This window comes from Alligator sinensis, unplaced genomic scaffold, assembly GCF_000455745.1.
Source record: "Alligator sinensis unplaced genomic scaffold, ASM45574v1 scaffold832_1, whole genome shotgun sequence".
NCBI lineage: Eukaryota > Metazoa > Chordata > Crocodylia > Alligatoridae > Alligator > Alligator sinensis.
In genome coordinates, this window is record NW_005842057.1 from 2,292,779 (window position 1) to 2,308,891 (window position 16,113).

Consider the following 16,113-nt stretch of genomic DNA (forward strand, 5'->3'; position numbering starts at 1 on the left):
CCCCCCCAAATCCCAAGCTTCTCTCTTTCCTTTTTAAATATTTAACAATGAATTCTGTGCTTGTCAAAAGTACCTGATTCACAGCTCTTTACATACAGGCCATTTATCCATAGTACAGATTCAGCAGAAACCAGAGAGTTCTTCCATGCTGCCCCAGTAACTTTAACCAGACATGAGGGACCTTACTTAGGGTTCAAAGGAGATTCATTTTTCAGGCTCATTCAATATGTGATTTTATATTAACAGTGTCTGGCATTTATGAATTGTCATAAATCAAAAGGTTGCAAAGTATTTCATAATTTGGGCTAAACTCTAAGAGTATGAAAGCTGATGAATGTTCTGCTATCACTATTAATGGCAGCAGGCTTTAATCCTAATTAATTATGTGTCAATCATTAAACATTGACTAGTAATTTGAACAAAAAAACTCCCCAAAGGGTGCAATCAGGGCACTGATTCTTTTATATTTATGCACTAGGAAGTGGTTTAAAAGTGTTGCAAAAATAATGCAACTTACTGCATGAAGTTAATCCCGGAAATGTTTGAAGTCATTCCATGTAGGCCAAAAACAATTGTCAAAGAATAACAATTTTTGGATGTTATGGGTCTGACTGGATTCAGGCAAATGACTGAGAGCTGAAAGTTGCCATACTACCAATCGTCTAGGCTAGCTCACATCTGGTGAAGTTCCTTGTGCCCTTTTTTTTGGCCCGCATTCTGAGTTATGTCTATGGGACTCAGCAGGTTGAGTGATACATTTTCTGAAATGACTCTTACATACAGGAAAACCCAGCTCCAGCTATTACATCTAGAATGCTGGTGGTGGTACCAATATTAAAGCAATACAATATTTGTCTAACCCTAGAAAGACAAGTGTGGTAGTACAGAAGAAACCTTTCAAAAATATAATATCAGTGCATAGCATGCATTATCTAGGCAGGTTTATTCTTTCAACATGTATTCATGGGGGCTCTTTTCTATTCCTGCAAAGCATGGTACTTTATGTAAAATGAGAATAGGCAAATGGACCTTTTATAGCCTCATGACATTTCAACGGCAAAACCTAATTGTCTATCACTCACCTGCTACTAAACTTCTCCCTCCTGAGCAGAGATTCATGTCCATTGGAATTAGCAGCTCCCATGTAACTTTCAGTGGAAATATTAACTTAAATGAGTTGACTAGATTATATTGCCTGACAGAGCAGAAGTAGATATTATTGTTGTTTACATATTGCCAGATTTTCCAGAATTTATTGAGAGCAAAGAAAGTCCAGGTGCCAAGATCTTTTGAAAATCTGGACAGTTATGCCATGGGTGCCACTGAGGCATTTCTACAGACCAAAAGGAAACAAACCTCACCCCTGGGAATTTACAATGTAATGGGGTGATGCAGCTTTCATTCACAGCCAAAGAAAAACTCCTACCAACATAAAGGCGAGCCAGATCTAGCTCTAGCTTACCATGTTTTCCTATATATAACACATCCCAAATAAACCATGCACCGTGTTTGCGCAAGAAAGAATGCAAAAAAATAACAATTTCCAGAGTCATGACTGTGTGACAGAATAAGACCTCCTGGTAACACAAAGTATGCCAGAAGTTTGATATCTCGAAAGACATTTCAGGCGAGGCAACAGGTAACTGTCTCCTGGGATGCCACCATTCCCAGACACGTTATGTTCCCAGGAGGACCTGTCATGCAGGTTAGTCCCCAGACCCTTGCAAAGCCAGCAGCAAGCTGACACTTTTTTACCATAAGTAGTTTTTTATATAAGCTCCGGTAAATAAAGTGTTATTTCCACATCAGAAGCCTCATCAGGATTCTACAAGGCACAAGCTTCAGTGTTCACCAATAGTTATGTCTGTGAAAGGGTTAACACAGGGGTCCGCCCCTTCAATTTGCTGGCAACCATCTTGGCAGCTGCATGGCATGCATAGTTCGTTGGACAGTCTGCTTTTCGAGGAAAGAAAACAGCTTCCCTACTTGATATGCACGCCCCTGTTTGAGGATGCTGATTTTGGGGGAAAGGGTATATGTAGGATGGGAGAAAATATGGTATCTTAACGTCGGGCAAAGCTTTGACTTGACCAGAAGCTTTCGAGAAACAATCAGCAATCAAGCAGGCTGAGCCTAAGGCTCTGATCATGCCAGCACAAACACGCATGGTTTAACTGTATGCACACTGACTTCAGGATTACTCAAAGTGGGTATGCTTAAGTCTCTAAAACAGCAGGGCCACTGATTCTGCTCCATTAAAATCAATTAGGGGCATTTCATTGGGAGAAGGTTCAAGCCCTAAGGTAGTAAAACTTTTATTCACATGCAGAAAGTGTGGGAGAGGGAAAGGGCTTGGATTCTAAGCTCATTTCTAAAGAAAATTATGTATATTAGCTATAAAAAACTGGCAAATACTCCCTGAAGTATGATGAACAGGCTACTGTTTCTTTGACTTGGTAATTCTAATAGAATTTTCCAAAGTGCCTAAGTGCTTTAGGAACCTAAGTCCTACAGAAAATGATTAGACTGTGGGGGAAGGAGGGCGAGAGGGAAGTTACCTTCTTTTTTAAATTTGATGTCTACAAAAATAGATGAAAATGTTGAGCTGGGTGGCTGGAGAACTGAATAGATCTCTTGTCTGCATTCCTTGTCTGCAACTATTCCCAGTGCTGTCTTTCTTTTAAGGCTTTCTTTCCCCCCGCCCCATTTTTAAAAAAAAGGAAAAAATCCAGTGCTTGAATACACAGCCCATTTCAAAGCTCCAGTGGGTAGCAAGGAAATGCTTTAGAGATCAGGTGAGATGAATTCAAGAAGAGTGAAAATGGTCTTTGGTTCTGCTCTGTTACCTTTTACTGAAGAATCACTGCAGAGATGTGAATCATCTTCATCCATACCGTGCTTCATTTCTTGCGGGCATTTTCACAGATCTCTCCTGCTTCTTTTGTCTCTTGGTGTCAAGAAACAGTGATTTTTCCCTGGTCACTGTGGCATTAAGGGTTTAGTAGCAGCTAAAACAAATGGAGGAGAAAGGCATTGTGACAGCAAAACAAGCAAATAAATAAATAAAGGCACATTGTAATGAAGAATATAAATTAGGTAATAAAGTGAAGAAAAATGGGGAAACATAGGAGTTTTACCTCACTTGGCTTACTTTTTAACCTAAAATATATTTAGTATACTGAGAATACAATAGCTTTCAGAAGACCAGGTCAGGTTTTTTTTAATAGAGAAAAGCCTCTGCAGAGATAACAAACAAATTACACACCTTTAAAGAACTCACAAGTAGCTAACTTTAAAAACATTCCATTAAATAATTTAATAGAAATAATTGCAGAAAATATTAGTATAAATAATTGTTTACCGAACAGATCAGAAATACCTCAAAATGATACGTACAGTCCTTCTAAAGTATAGAAAATTTTCTTTTCACCTCTCCCATTTACGACACTTAAAGAAATTCTGTCTTGAATTTAACTATTGTATTAAGAGTTAGAAAGCTAAATTATAGTTTTTATAGAGAATGAAATACCAAACACGTTTCCAATGCTTCCTTACTTCTCAAATGTAATTCCTTTCTTTGGGGACTACATATTTATGGCAAAATAGATGGCAAAAATAGAACAACAGACATATATATTTTAAAGTTACATATTTTTCTCGAGAAGGAGCTGTTGTCTGCCTGGTCAAAGTACCCAGCATGGAAACAGGTTATGTTTCATACCTAATTACACTTTGAGAAAAGCATTTAACATTTACTGTCCCAGACAGGGATAGCCAAACACTTGGAGCCTTCCTGTACCCACAACAACAAGCAAAGGTATAGCAAGTAGGTTGGAAAATGGGCAGTAGTAGCAGCTGGGGTCAGTAGCAGTGGGGCTAGCAGCAGCAGCAACTGCCCATCTTGCACCCCCTCTAAGCCTAGGGCTGGGGCCCTGCTCCCTCTCAAATCATTGCACTACCAAGAACTCACTTATGCCAGTTTTATACCAGTGTCCTCCATTTAATGAATCTGCTGCAAGATCAAAAGCAAGCTCAGAGGCCTTTTCATACTAGGCTGTAACTAACGCAAATACTAAAATCTTAAATACTTAATGTTTTGAATAAGGTTGCAACCTTTTAGAATGAATAAATCCGCAGTCAATTGTTTGTGCTGCATCCCAGGAGAAAAGTTATTTTTAGGTGTTGGATAACCAAAATTTAAATTGGGGATTAAATTAGGGATTAAATTAAATAGCCTTCCTCTGTAGTGGGGGGCATGGTTCTCCTCCTTGGATCTCTCAAGCATATTTTAACAACTTTCACATCAACAGAACATTGGCCACCACTGTCCCACTGTAGCAAATTAGGATGCTATGCCTGTGACTGTCAGGGTTGACTCTGTAGTTTTACTAATACCTTACTTTTTTGCATATAGCCTGCACTTTTTCTTCCAAACCAGCTGGGGAGAACTGAGTTGTGCATTATATGTGAGGAATAAGGCTCCCCGTGGATCGAAACATTTGGCGATGGGGATGGGGGGGGGGGGGGCGAGGGGGGGGGGGGAGGAGAGCAGAGTGGGGGAGGCAGATCAGTGATAGCATTAATTGCCAGGGCTCTAGGAGCCACAGAAATTAACACTGCCACTGCTCCTCTCTCCATCTCCCCACCATTAAACATCTGAGTCCATGGGAAGCTCCACTCCCCAACAATGTGCCAGACTGGGCTGGCATGCAGGGTTGGCCTGTGGCTGGACCCCATGCATTGGCTGTAGAGCTACACGCCGGGTTCAACCCAGTGTGCTCAGTCTGGATTGCACACTGGCTCCAAGACTGCATGAACTCACTGCACAGCCCCCAGTCCCACCATGGCCAGATTAGGCCTAGCCCCATATCAGAGCTTTCAGCTCTACCATGGCTGGACTGGGTCTGGCCCTGCCAAGTGGCTTCCAGCCATCCCCCGCTGCAGCTGCCAGCACCACTTTATGATCCCCAGCCCTGCTGCTGCTGCATTGAGTGCTACCATGCAGACCCCAGCCCCAGAGGCCCCAGACTTCAGATAAGATCTTTTTCCTTCTTGGGGCCTTCCAAAATTAATATGTATGTTATATTTTGGCCATGTGTTATATGTGAGAAAATATGATAGGTTAGACAATGGATTTGTATAGGATGGTTTGGAAAGGGATAATCCTGCCTCTGGACTAATAACCTATGGAGTTCCTTTCCAGCCCTACTTTTCTAAGATTCTATGATTGTACCAAAAATCATGAAAGGCTCAGATGTAGTCATACTCATTCTTAAACAGACACAAAACACAACATTATTCATTTTAAGATATTGTTCATATTGTTATCCAAGGGGATATTCCTGAGGAATTTATATTTGTATGAAAAAGATTTGTTTCCATGATAGTTATTAACCCTTCACTTAGCTACCTTGATTGGACATAATTCATCTTACTAACACAAAGTTAGTATATACTATCTGCAAATGAATTTGGGTAGATGTGCCTAAGAGTCTTCCCCTCTTTTACCCTCTAGGTAAGAGCAGCTTTAAAGTGCAGCCATTTTCCCTAAGGTATCACCAACGGAGACTTCCAGGCACCTTAGACACTGCCTCTCTCTTTCTAGCCACCAACTTCCATCTTGGGAACTGTACTGTTGCTGCTGACCCCACAATGAAGAGTAAATTTCTAGGTGTTTTACACTGCTTATAGATGAACATACCACTGATGAGGCCCACAGTCTGGGTTCTGTAAACAGGACTGATATGCACCTATTGTTCAGTCATCAAATATATAGCACCTATTTTAGGCAATTTTCAAATTATTTCCTAACAGCAGGAAAACCAGGGAATGGAAGCTGTAACACACGGAGTGCATATATCCGCTCATGGTCCCTAGGATCTCCTTTGCAAATGAGATCTTGCACTTTGTAGAGGTTTGCTTTCCCTGTGGTAAACTATTTAAATGAATAACCACATTTAAACTCCTCTTGGGACTCAACCAATTTAAGGAAAATCATCCAGGAATTCACTGCAAATGAGATGCTACATCTCCAAAGACCATGTTCCTTACCATTTCGGTGACAGGTTTGGATTGGCTGCTAACAATGAATACCAGAAAGTTTGGAATCTCTCCATTATGATTCAATTTAAACATGATTTGAACTAGCTAGACAAAAGGGGACTTTTAAAATAAATTAATAAGTAGCTTTCACAGCAAATAAAAATCTGTGCCTAAATAGTGGCTACTTATGCTCCTGTCCTCAGATTAAAAATACATATATACAGTGTCCCAAGAGGAAAAGAAATTATCTGATAATATATTACAAGACAAAACAAAGAAAAGCAAACAAACCCTAGGAACAATGCTGCCTTTTCCTAGAATAATTAGTCACATAGGATCATATTTACTGTTGCATTTCTTTGGTCTTTTCAGTTTTTTGTAATTTAGCACTCATTGCTTTGGTTTTCCCAATACATGACAGTCTGCTGTGGTTGACATGCCCGTGACATTCTGTCAAGGTTATTACTATGTATTATTTATACGGTAATTGATATCAATAGCAAAACTCCCATTGAAGTCAATGGAAGCAGGACTGCAATCTTGGCTTTAAGAGGTATTTTGCATTCAGAGTGGTAGCTCTTCACAGCTGATCTACAGGCATTCAAGCTTATAAACCTGGTGCATAACAAAAATTAACCCTAGCATCCATGCATGAAAGCTCTACAGGGTACTAGTTAGTCTTGTCAGGATTTATCTGTTCATCCAGGCTCTCTCCTGCCTAGAGTGATTCTTGTTTAACTGCAACAATGCGAAGGAAACTGCTGACTGGCAGAAACAAACAAATGAGGTTCAAGGTGCAACTCTGCTTTTTCACACTGGAGAGAACAAATCTAATGTGCATGACCCAGAACCTGGAATCAGTCTATACAGATGCACAAAAAAGGACTGCCTCAGTGCTCCTACACATCTGCATTTACAAAAGTCATCTCCAAGGCTTTTGGTGCATAAGATGAACTGCTCCATGTGTGTCAGCTCCTTTAGTGACTGGTAAAAAGAAAAAAACCCTCCATGTGTGATTGCTAGATTCCACAATCTGCTATCCTAGCTAGTTAAGCCCTTCTCTTCAAGTTCCCTTCACCAAGCACAGACAGGTGCAATCATGTAACAAGTGACAGGAATATGTATTGAAATGATAAGCTGCCTCAAATTAACCTGATGGCTTAACTCCCAGTCATGATTATTCTAAGTTCAAAAGCAACCTGGAATAAATATATTTATTCTTGGTGAATTCATGAGTCATTACCATGATGTTCATCAGTTAGAGGCATATTGGACATTATTAGGAGCACTGAAGTGTATTAATTGCAACAGGTTATATTATCAGTCACCTCTAGAATTATTCTTTCCCATTTTCTTTCTTGAGTTAGCTAACTCTGATGTGTTAAATTAAATCATATGAATAGTGTTTTACTGGTATTTTTAATTTCTATCACTGTTCTGATAACATCCATAAGTGATCCATGTTAATTTTCATCTATGGACATTTGAGAGATACTCGTTTATTCTTGACTGTCTGCTCTTTAGAAAGGCAAAGGGCTTCTACAGGAGTTTGGTAATGTAGGAAGGTTGCCAGCCCATAAAGAAATTTTTACTGCTGGGGCACAAAAGGAAAAGGACAGATCCAGGGAGCAAATGGACCCCACGCTTTATTCAGAAGTCTATAGACTCTACACAAATGCTTATACTACTCTAGGTTAAAACTGGAGGTAGGTCAATCTTTCTGCCTCTTCACTCTGAATTGGTTCTTCATTAGTCTGTGCTGCAAAAGCTTAACTCCTTTTCCCACATCCTGTTGCAGAAAGGATCTTCATTTTGCTATGGGGATAGTATTTTACCTTCCTTAGGCCATTTTGAATACAGTAATGTAATTAGGCTGGAGCAAGTGGCGCACCAGTGTGAGGCAGCAAGTAGGAGGGGGCACTAGAATCTCCCTATGAAGTCTTTGCTGCAGCAGGAGCATCTCTGTGCTGTCCTGCCACCACACCAAGCAGTGCATCTGGTGGACATCAGGGGTGAGTAAAACGAACAGAATGGTGCTCCTTCCCACCCCACCCCCTGGGAGCCTTTGCTAGAGCAGGCATAGCCCTGTGCCTATGTATGTAAAGTGGGGGAAGGCAGGAGGGAGGAAATGTACCTCCAGGGTTGGCTCCCAGGAAACCTGGCCGTGGAGCTGCTGCTGCCTAAGCAGAGCTGAGACTGCTAGAGCAACAGCAGCAAAAGCAGTCCCCAGGAAGGTAAGACCTTCCTTCCACTCACCCACATTCTCCCACTATCTACAGTGGTCTGCAAACCCACACATGCCCCAGCACCCACCCCTCTCCCCCCACCATGTACTCAATAAGCTATATCAATGATGGAATAACTTCACTTGAATTATACTCCATGATAAAGTATTATTGATATTCATAATGCAATAATACCTAAAAGAATCAAGATAGAAGGCTCTATGTTTGGTGCGGAACAAAAGCAACCAGAGATGTGGCCCTGACCTTCAAGAACCTGCAATTTAAGAAACAGTTATTAATTATTTTTAGTTTTATCTTTTCTGGTGATGATAATGGTCTCTTTGAGGAAGTTCTGCAAGAGCACAATATTTCATCCCAGTGGACACAGTGTTATATCATGGGCACAGGTCACATCTACCAGCACATTATGGTAATCAGGCAAACTATTCAACCAACATGGAGGAGTGAACATGAGTTGAGGCAACAGATGTCCTCTCTGTAGCTTAAGAACCTCTTTGATGTTGCCATTTGACTGACCTTTCTTGTCTTCTTAATGTCACATAACTCAGTGAACTGAAGAGTAAAGTTCAGCTTAATCCAACTCTGTGCTGAGAATACTGCGCACGCACTGCCTTCAGTTTGGGTTTCTTCCTGTCAAGTATGACGAATGACTTCAGAGCATCCCAACATTTACTGATGCAAAGCATTTGTTCAGCTGCTCCTCCAGATTCAAATGAAACACATTTTTCACTAAATCCAGATCATCCTTTCCGGCAACTATGACATTATTTTGTTTCTGGCTTCTTTGCAGCAAGTGAAGGTGAATCTAATTCAGAAACGCACATTTTAGTTCCCTGCTAGTCAATTAGCTGTCACCTGCTCATCAGCAAGAAAAGAGTTTATGTGAAGGCCATCCATGTCAGGTTTCACCCTAATCACAACTTCTTCTGTGCCACATCTGATATCAGTGTCACTTTATAGGTACTTCTGAAATATGCAGAATTAAAAGGTCAACTAGAAAGATGAGGTTTCCAGAGATGCCAAGGAAGTAATATGCCCAGCTACTACTTCATCAAAGCTCAGGGTGACAGGCACACAGTTGATTAGGGCAACCCATTGATCAGAATCACCCATCAACTTCTAAGTTAATTTAATTCTCGCTTTGAAACATTTTCACTAATAATTATTTTCTCTGAAATATTAATATTTTGAGAGTTCTTGAGTCTGAAAGCTGTTGTTGTTTTTAGCTGACAAGGTCTCAGTGCTGGGAAAGCACTGTTGAATATGCCATGGGGAATTCCATTCTTTAGCTGCAAAAGTAGCTTGATTTACATTATATTTGTAATCTATTTTCCCCTTCTTGACCAAACTGAACTCTTCACTGGCAGCAAGAGTTACAAATTCAAGCACTTCATCTGAATCAAACACAAATATTCTGACTGTTTTACAACTCTGAATATCCCAAATACTCCTCTCAAGAACAAGGACGTGCAGTGGGGTGATGATATACACCCAACTTCAATTCTTCCTCTATTCCTGCCATCCACAGTGGCCAAGGGTTTGATCTTTGCTGAAGTCAAGATACTCAACTCCTTTTCCCAAGCTGCACAGATAGCCAGCAGCACACATCACATCCTGCTGGCCTAGAAGTCTAAGGACCTGTTCCTGCCAACATCCCCCTTTTCAAGATGCTAGGTCTGCTGTTACTCAAGAACTATCAAGTCTCACTTGATTTCAAAATTTGAGTACAGAGCATATTATCTCAGTCAAGAGGACTGGGACAGTCAACCATAACTCTGGATAGATCTCTTTTTCTACATTCTGCCTTCCAAAAACAAGGTGTGTGTTTTATTTGGGTACTTATGGTATGCAAGAAAATGTGGTATTTATAGTATTAATACTGAACTAACAGTAGATAATAACCACACTATAGAAATTATTGAAAGAATACCTTTATTTTTTTCTGCTGCTGAGACATATACTTACCAATTTTTTCTTCACTGGTGATTTTCCTTGTTTTGTAAATAGAGAAAAACTTTAAAATAGCCAACTAGTATAAAACCAAGATTATATGGAAAATAAAATAAACTCCTTAGTTGTAAATCAGGCCTCTGCTTTCTTGGGCATACATGCACAATCATAGGCCATGGACAGGCCCTTTTAAAAAATCAGACCGTATGCAGCTAAGACTAATTTGCTGCATAGGTAGAATCATGCATATTGTTGTACATTCAAGAACTTTTGCATCCTGAAACACTGCCCACTTAGCCAATATCAATAAGAAAACAAAAATGGACATTTTCTCAAATTTCTGTTCACTCACTGCAAATCATAAAAACTTAACTTCATACATATTATAAGCATAGAACTTGAATAACCTACTGGTTAGAGCACTCTCTTGGGAGACAAAAGAAATAGGTTTCACCCACTCAAACAGGAATAAAACCCAGGTTTTCCAAAGGCTATGGGTGACCTGGCAACTGACCTTTTGAACACAAGAGGGCTAATAACACAACTCTTACTCATATGCCTAAGCCCTAAAAAGGGCTTAGGTGCTTACTTTCAGGAAATGGTACCCAAACTGAGAATTGAGGCTATCTGTCCTTTGTTCTCAGACATCCCACTGAGGAACCCAGATAGCAAGGAGGCAAAAGCTAACCAATTTGAATGCAGAGGAGACAAGAGTTGCAACCAAAGCCAGTGAAAATATATTAAGTGCTGTGTAATACCAAGTACTGAAAGAAATTGGGTCAAATTGAATACTCATAATTAGCATACACTTTTGAACATCATATCCATTTACCTCAGTTTTCATCTGTAAAATAGGGATAACAAAGCCTCTTCATCTCTCAGGAATGTTGTAAAAATACATTCATTAATATTTGAGAAGCAATCATAATGTACCAATGAGTGCTATAGAAAAGACCAAGGGAAAATTAATCATTTTGCTCTCAGAGCAGAAGTGCAGTAAGTACTGTACAGTGAGTAGGACCTGGGGACAAACTTTTTACAAAGAGAAGGATGTGGGAGGGTTCCTGTAGAAAAAAAATGCTTTTATAATGTAATTAAAGACTGTAGCAGGATGCATATGTATAATGGGACCAAATTAGGGCTGCACAGACTATATGCATAACAGGACCATGTTAGGGCTGACAGCCTTAACTCTGGCATTTCCTAGGTTTTGAGTGCTTAACTTTGCAATTGAATAATTTTCTATTAATAGAGAGAGAGAATGTTCTGCATGTGTAAGCAAGTGAGTACACAAATACATGCAGTATTATTTAAGCTAAGTAATGGCTCCATGAAAGAATACCACCTATGCAGCATAACTGAGAGGAGGATAAGTAGCGGAGCACGAGTGGTGCTGCCATTGTGGGAAGGCGCTAATGCAGCTACTGCTACAGCAGTGACTAACTGCACTGCTGTGATCAGCACCACCAGAACTGTGACTGCCTCATGCATCAGTGACTGCCCTGGTGTAGATGGGACAATTAATTAAAACCTAATTAGTAGGCAGGCTGCTCTCACCAGGCACTGGCCTATGGGCTGGCCTCACCTGGCCCTATCAATAATTAATTAGCTATTGACAAATAAACACCACAGCTGTGAAGAGTCAAACACAACTATATTATTTAATAACAAATATAACAATAATCAATCAATACAATCAAAAGGAACATCTACAATAACCATACCAATATGACATTAACTATATTAGATACAAAGATTTCCCAAAGAAAGCAAGGAGCAACAACAGGCTGTCTCCCACACTGTCAGCACGCCGTTACTCTGCACATGAAAATTTAATACACCCACACACAAACAGAGAGGGGATTGCCTGCCCCGGTCCTCACCCACTCACACAATGCCCACCACTCACCCTAGATGCATACGCACACACTGGGTCACGATGCCCTCAGGAACACCACTCCACATGCGCACCGCACTCTCATCCTCCCAGGACCTCAAGCTCACATCCCGTCACTCACTGCAGGAGCACAACCTTTGCTCAGACTGCCGGAGACAAGGACAAAGGCAATGACAAGGACCAGGACAGTGAGCAACGGACACCTTTTATAGGCTCCTTCTACTGTCACCTGTCCATTATTCATGCAGCCAATTACACACCTGTGCACACAGCAATCATGCTTCTTGCATACAGCATGCTCATTTGCACTCGACACTTGGTTGTGTGAATGATACTTTCCTCCAAAACTCATGCCCTCAACTGAGCAGGCTCGTAAGTAGGTCACTGGACCTTCAGGGTCATAAATGCAACACTCAGCACAAAAGTTTGACAACTCTTCATCTAACACTGGGTGCAGACCTGCCCTGCTATGCCTCTGAACACCACCACAATAAAACAATACAGATAACAAGGGAATGACCTCCAAAGAAAATAAAATTGTGAGAGATATGTTTGGATCACCACTGTTTACTATTCATAACTTCATTGTGTCCACACAGAGCAACACTGAATGGATGGTAAGAAATGTTCTTTAATTAAAGAATAGCACCCCATATATTTCTGCCATGGTTATTCTTTATTTCATTTCCTTTTGTATCATTGGTCATTAAAAAGGTGTCTGGCCCAAATGGCTACTTGTGTCTACTGCCAGACAGCAGACTTTTTAACTTTTCTAGAAACAAGATGAATATGCAGTTCTGGATCTCTGTTAATTGTGTACACAGGCCCCCTGGGATCATTTTACACATTTATAGTTTCATAGTTGGTAGGGTCAGAAGGGACCTGAGCAGATCATCAAGTCCAACCCCCTGCCATGGCAGGAAAAAGTACTGGGGTCAAATGACCCCAGCAAGGTGTTCATCTAGCCTCCTCTTAAAGACCCCCAGGGCAGAAGCCAGCACCACTTTGCTAAGAAGTTGGTTCCAGAACCTAGCTGCCCTGACTGTGAAGTAGCGTCTCCTGATGTCTAGCCTGAATCTACCCCCTGCCAGCTTGTGACTGTTATTTCTAGTCACTCCTGGTAGTGCTCGGGGGAACAGGGTCTCCCCCAGTGCCTGCTGGTCCCCTCTGACTAGTTTGTAACAGACCACTAGATCCCCCCTCAGCCTCCTTTTGTGGAGGCTGAACAGGTTCAGGTCCCTTAGCCTCTCCTTGTAGGGCCTGCCCTGCTGGCCCCTGATCATGCGAGTGGCCCTCCTCTGGACCTACTCCAAGTTGTCCACATCCCTCCTGAAGTGCAGTGCCCAGAACTGGATGCAGTACGCCAACTGTGGCCTGACCAGTGTCGCATAGAGAGGGAGGATCACCTCCTTGGACCTGCTCGAGATGCAACTGTGGATGCATGAGAAGGTGTGGTTGGCCTTCCAGACCGTGTCCCCACACTGGCGGCCCATGTTCATTTTGGCATCAATAATGATTCCAAGATCCTTTTCTGCCTCTGCACTGAAGAGAAGGGAGTTCCCCAGCGTGTAGGTATGCTGCTGGTTCTTCTTCCCCAAAACAAACAAAAAATAAATGGGGATATAAAACTGTACTGTTTACTGTCAAAACATTTATTTCTCAAGGCTGACTAGATAATTTGTGAAATATAACTGCTTCTGAAATAGAATTACTTTTAATCCTGATACTTCTATGGCAACTGGCACTTCTAATGGAAACAACCACTAGTGGATCCAGGAGTAAGGCAAGGGGTATGTGGCCATACATCCCTTGGGCTGTGCCATACATGCACAGTGAGCTCCATGGGCTTACTATCAGCATGAGCCCTGGGATTGCATGCAGCTCCAGAGCCCAGAGGATGAGCATGACCCTCTGCTTTTCCTCTGCCTCTGAATTTGGTAGGAGATGGGGATGGAAGGAAGGGGGAGCAGACAGGGAAGGAGAAGGTGAAGCCACAAGGGTGCTCATGCCCTGGGCTCTGGAGACTTGTAAAAAGCAGTGGCTCCAACCAGACCTCACACTCAGAGCAGGAGCCTGTGGTAACCAGGCAGTGAGCTTTGACCTTACTGGTCATGGGCAGCAGAACCAAAGGGGGGTGACCGGTGCTGTCACAGGCTGCCCCTCCTCCTGTATCTGCCCTTACAAAAAACCCATTGATGCCCCCAAAATTCATTAAGTACATGAACTATGGAGCAAGAGTACTTGAGCACAATATCAGCTCAATAAAAAAATGAAAACCGGATTATCTGTACTCATAATATAGTTATTTTAATACCAAGTAAAATATTATTTATAAGCATACCATAATTTTACAAAGTGAAATAGAAGTTTTAATTGGCTGCTTTACAGACTGTAAATTCAGTGCAATGTCTGGTAGAGAACAGAGCCTACATTAAACAGGACATTGGAAAATCAGAGAGGGAGCAGAAAAGAGCCATGGAATTTATTTGAGGACTTGAGAATATGCCTTACAGAGAGAAACTTATAAAGCTCAATCAGTTCAGTGTATCAAAAGAAGATTAAAAGGTGACTTGATTACAGCATATAAGTAATATCTTGGGAAGAAAAGGTTGTATTTTAACCGGATTTTAAATCTAGAGAAGAAAGGCATAACAAAAACAATTGGCTGGCATTTGAAGACAGAGAACTTCTAAGTGGTTGGGGAACCCATGAGGGCTGAGGGTCCCTAGCCACATACTGCATGGGTGGCATACCCCAGGCCTGCATTATGCATGCTATGCCACATGAGCTTGCCCACAACCGCACTGCACAACACCTGAGGCACCACACAAGCCCCTCTTCCCTTTTGCTGCCCTGTGCAGGGCCCTGATGGGGCCCATGTTCCCTTCCATCACATTACATGGGGTCTGATGGGCCATGAGTCTAGTGTGGATGCTGTGTGAGGTCTGTGGGTCCCCCTGTGCCCTCCAGCCACAGTGCCCATCAGTACTGTGAGCCACATAACTCTGCCCTGACCTTAGGGGTATGGACAGAAAACAGAAGCTGGAGGAGGGAGAGGGAGCCTAAGGACTCCAGCAGCAGCAGCCGGAGAGCAAAGGGAGGAATATCACACAGACCAGAAGTCCAGGGGCTGTAGCTTAACCCCTCAGGGGTGACACGAAGCCTGTGGGCAACAAGCTGGACAGCCCTGATTTAACAATACCTTCTGGCCCTAAACACCATGAATTTCAAAAGAGGTCTTTCTTGCCATGCTCCAGTGGCAACAAAAAGAAAGCAAAAAGAAGTGTTTCTTTAAAAATAAGGTTTTAATATTATAATACCTTTCATCCATGACATTTTGAGGAAAAGTGCATCATGATCTAGGTTAATGCATCTATGAGCTGGTGCCAGAATTGGTCTAATGTCACTTAAACCTGTTAAAATTTGATGGAAAGAATCCAATCCTAGCCCCAGAACAATCTGTGGGGAAGGCAAGGGCCCCCAATGGGACACTTGCCTGCCTGTACACCAATGCCAGGAGCTTGGGGAATAAACAGGATGAACTAGTCCTCCTGCTAAACAAGAATAACTATGACCTCATAGTGATAACGGAGACCTGGTGGGACTCCACCTTTGATAGGGCAACAGGAATAGATGGTTATACCCTGTATAGGCATGATCGTGTAGATAAAAGAGGTGGGGGTATAGCTCTCTATGTCAGGGACAGCTACACATTCCTCCAAATCAACATTGGCACCCAGGAGGGATGACTGGAGTCTCTCTGGGTCAAAATATGTGGGGAACATGGTTCAGGGGACATCATGGTAGGAGTCTACTACAGACTTCCTAACCAGAAACAAGATCTGGACCAGGAATTTGCCAGGGAACTGGCTGAGGCTGCATGCTCTCAGTGCATGGTTGTTATGGGAGACTTCAACTACCCAGACATCCCATGGGAAGAGCATTCAGCCAAATCCAATTGATCGGAAAAAAAGCAAG

The 16,113-nt window shown here is 41.9% G+C and overlaps 1 long non-coding RNA gene across 1 annotated transcript in view; it reads left to right on the forward strand.

Moving 5' to 3' along the window:
- The window catches only part of LOC112550206, a 13,314-nt gene extending 7,671 nt beyond the window's left edge, over positions 1 to 5,643 (forward strand). Inside the window, exon 3 of the long non-coding RNA XR_003093909.1 lies at positions 5,516 to 5,643. This is a non-coding gene — a long non-coding RNA (uncharacterized LOC112550206). The remainder of the gene's footprint in view (positions 1 to 5,515) is intronic.
- Positions 5,644 to 16,113: the final 10,470 nt, after the last annotated feature.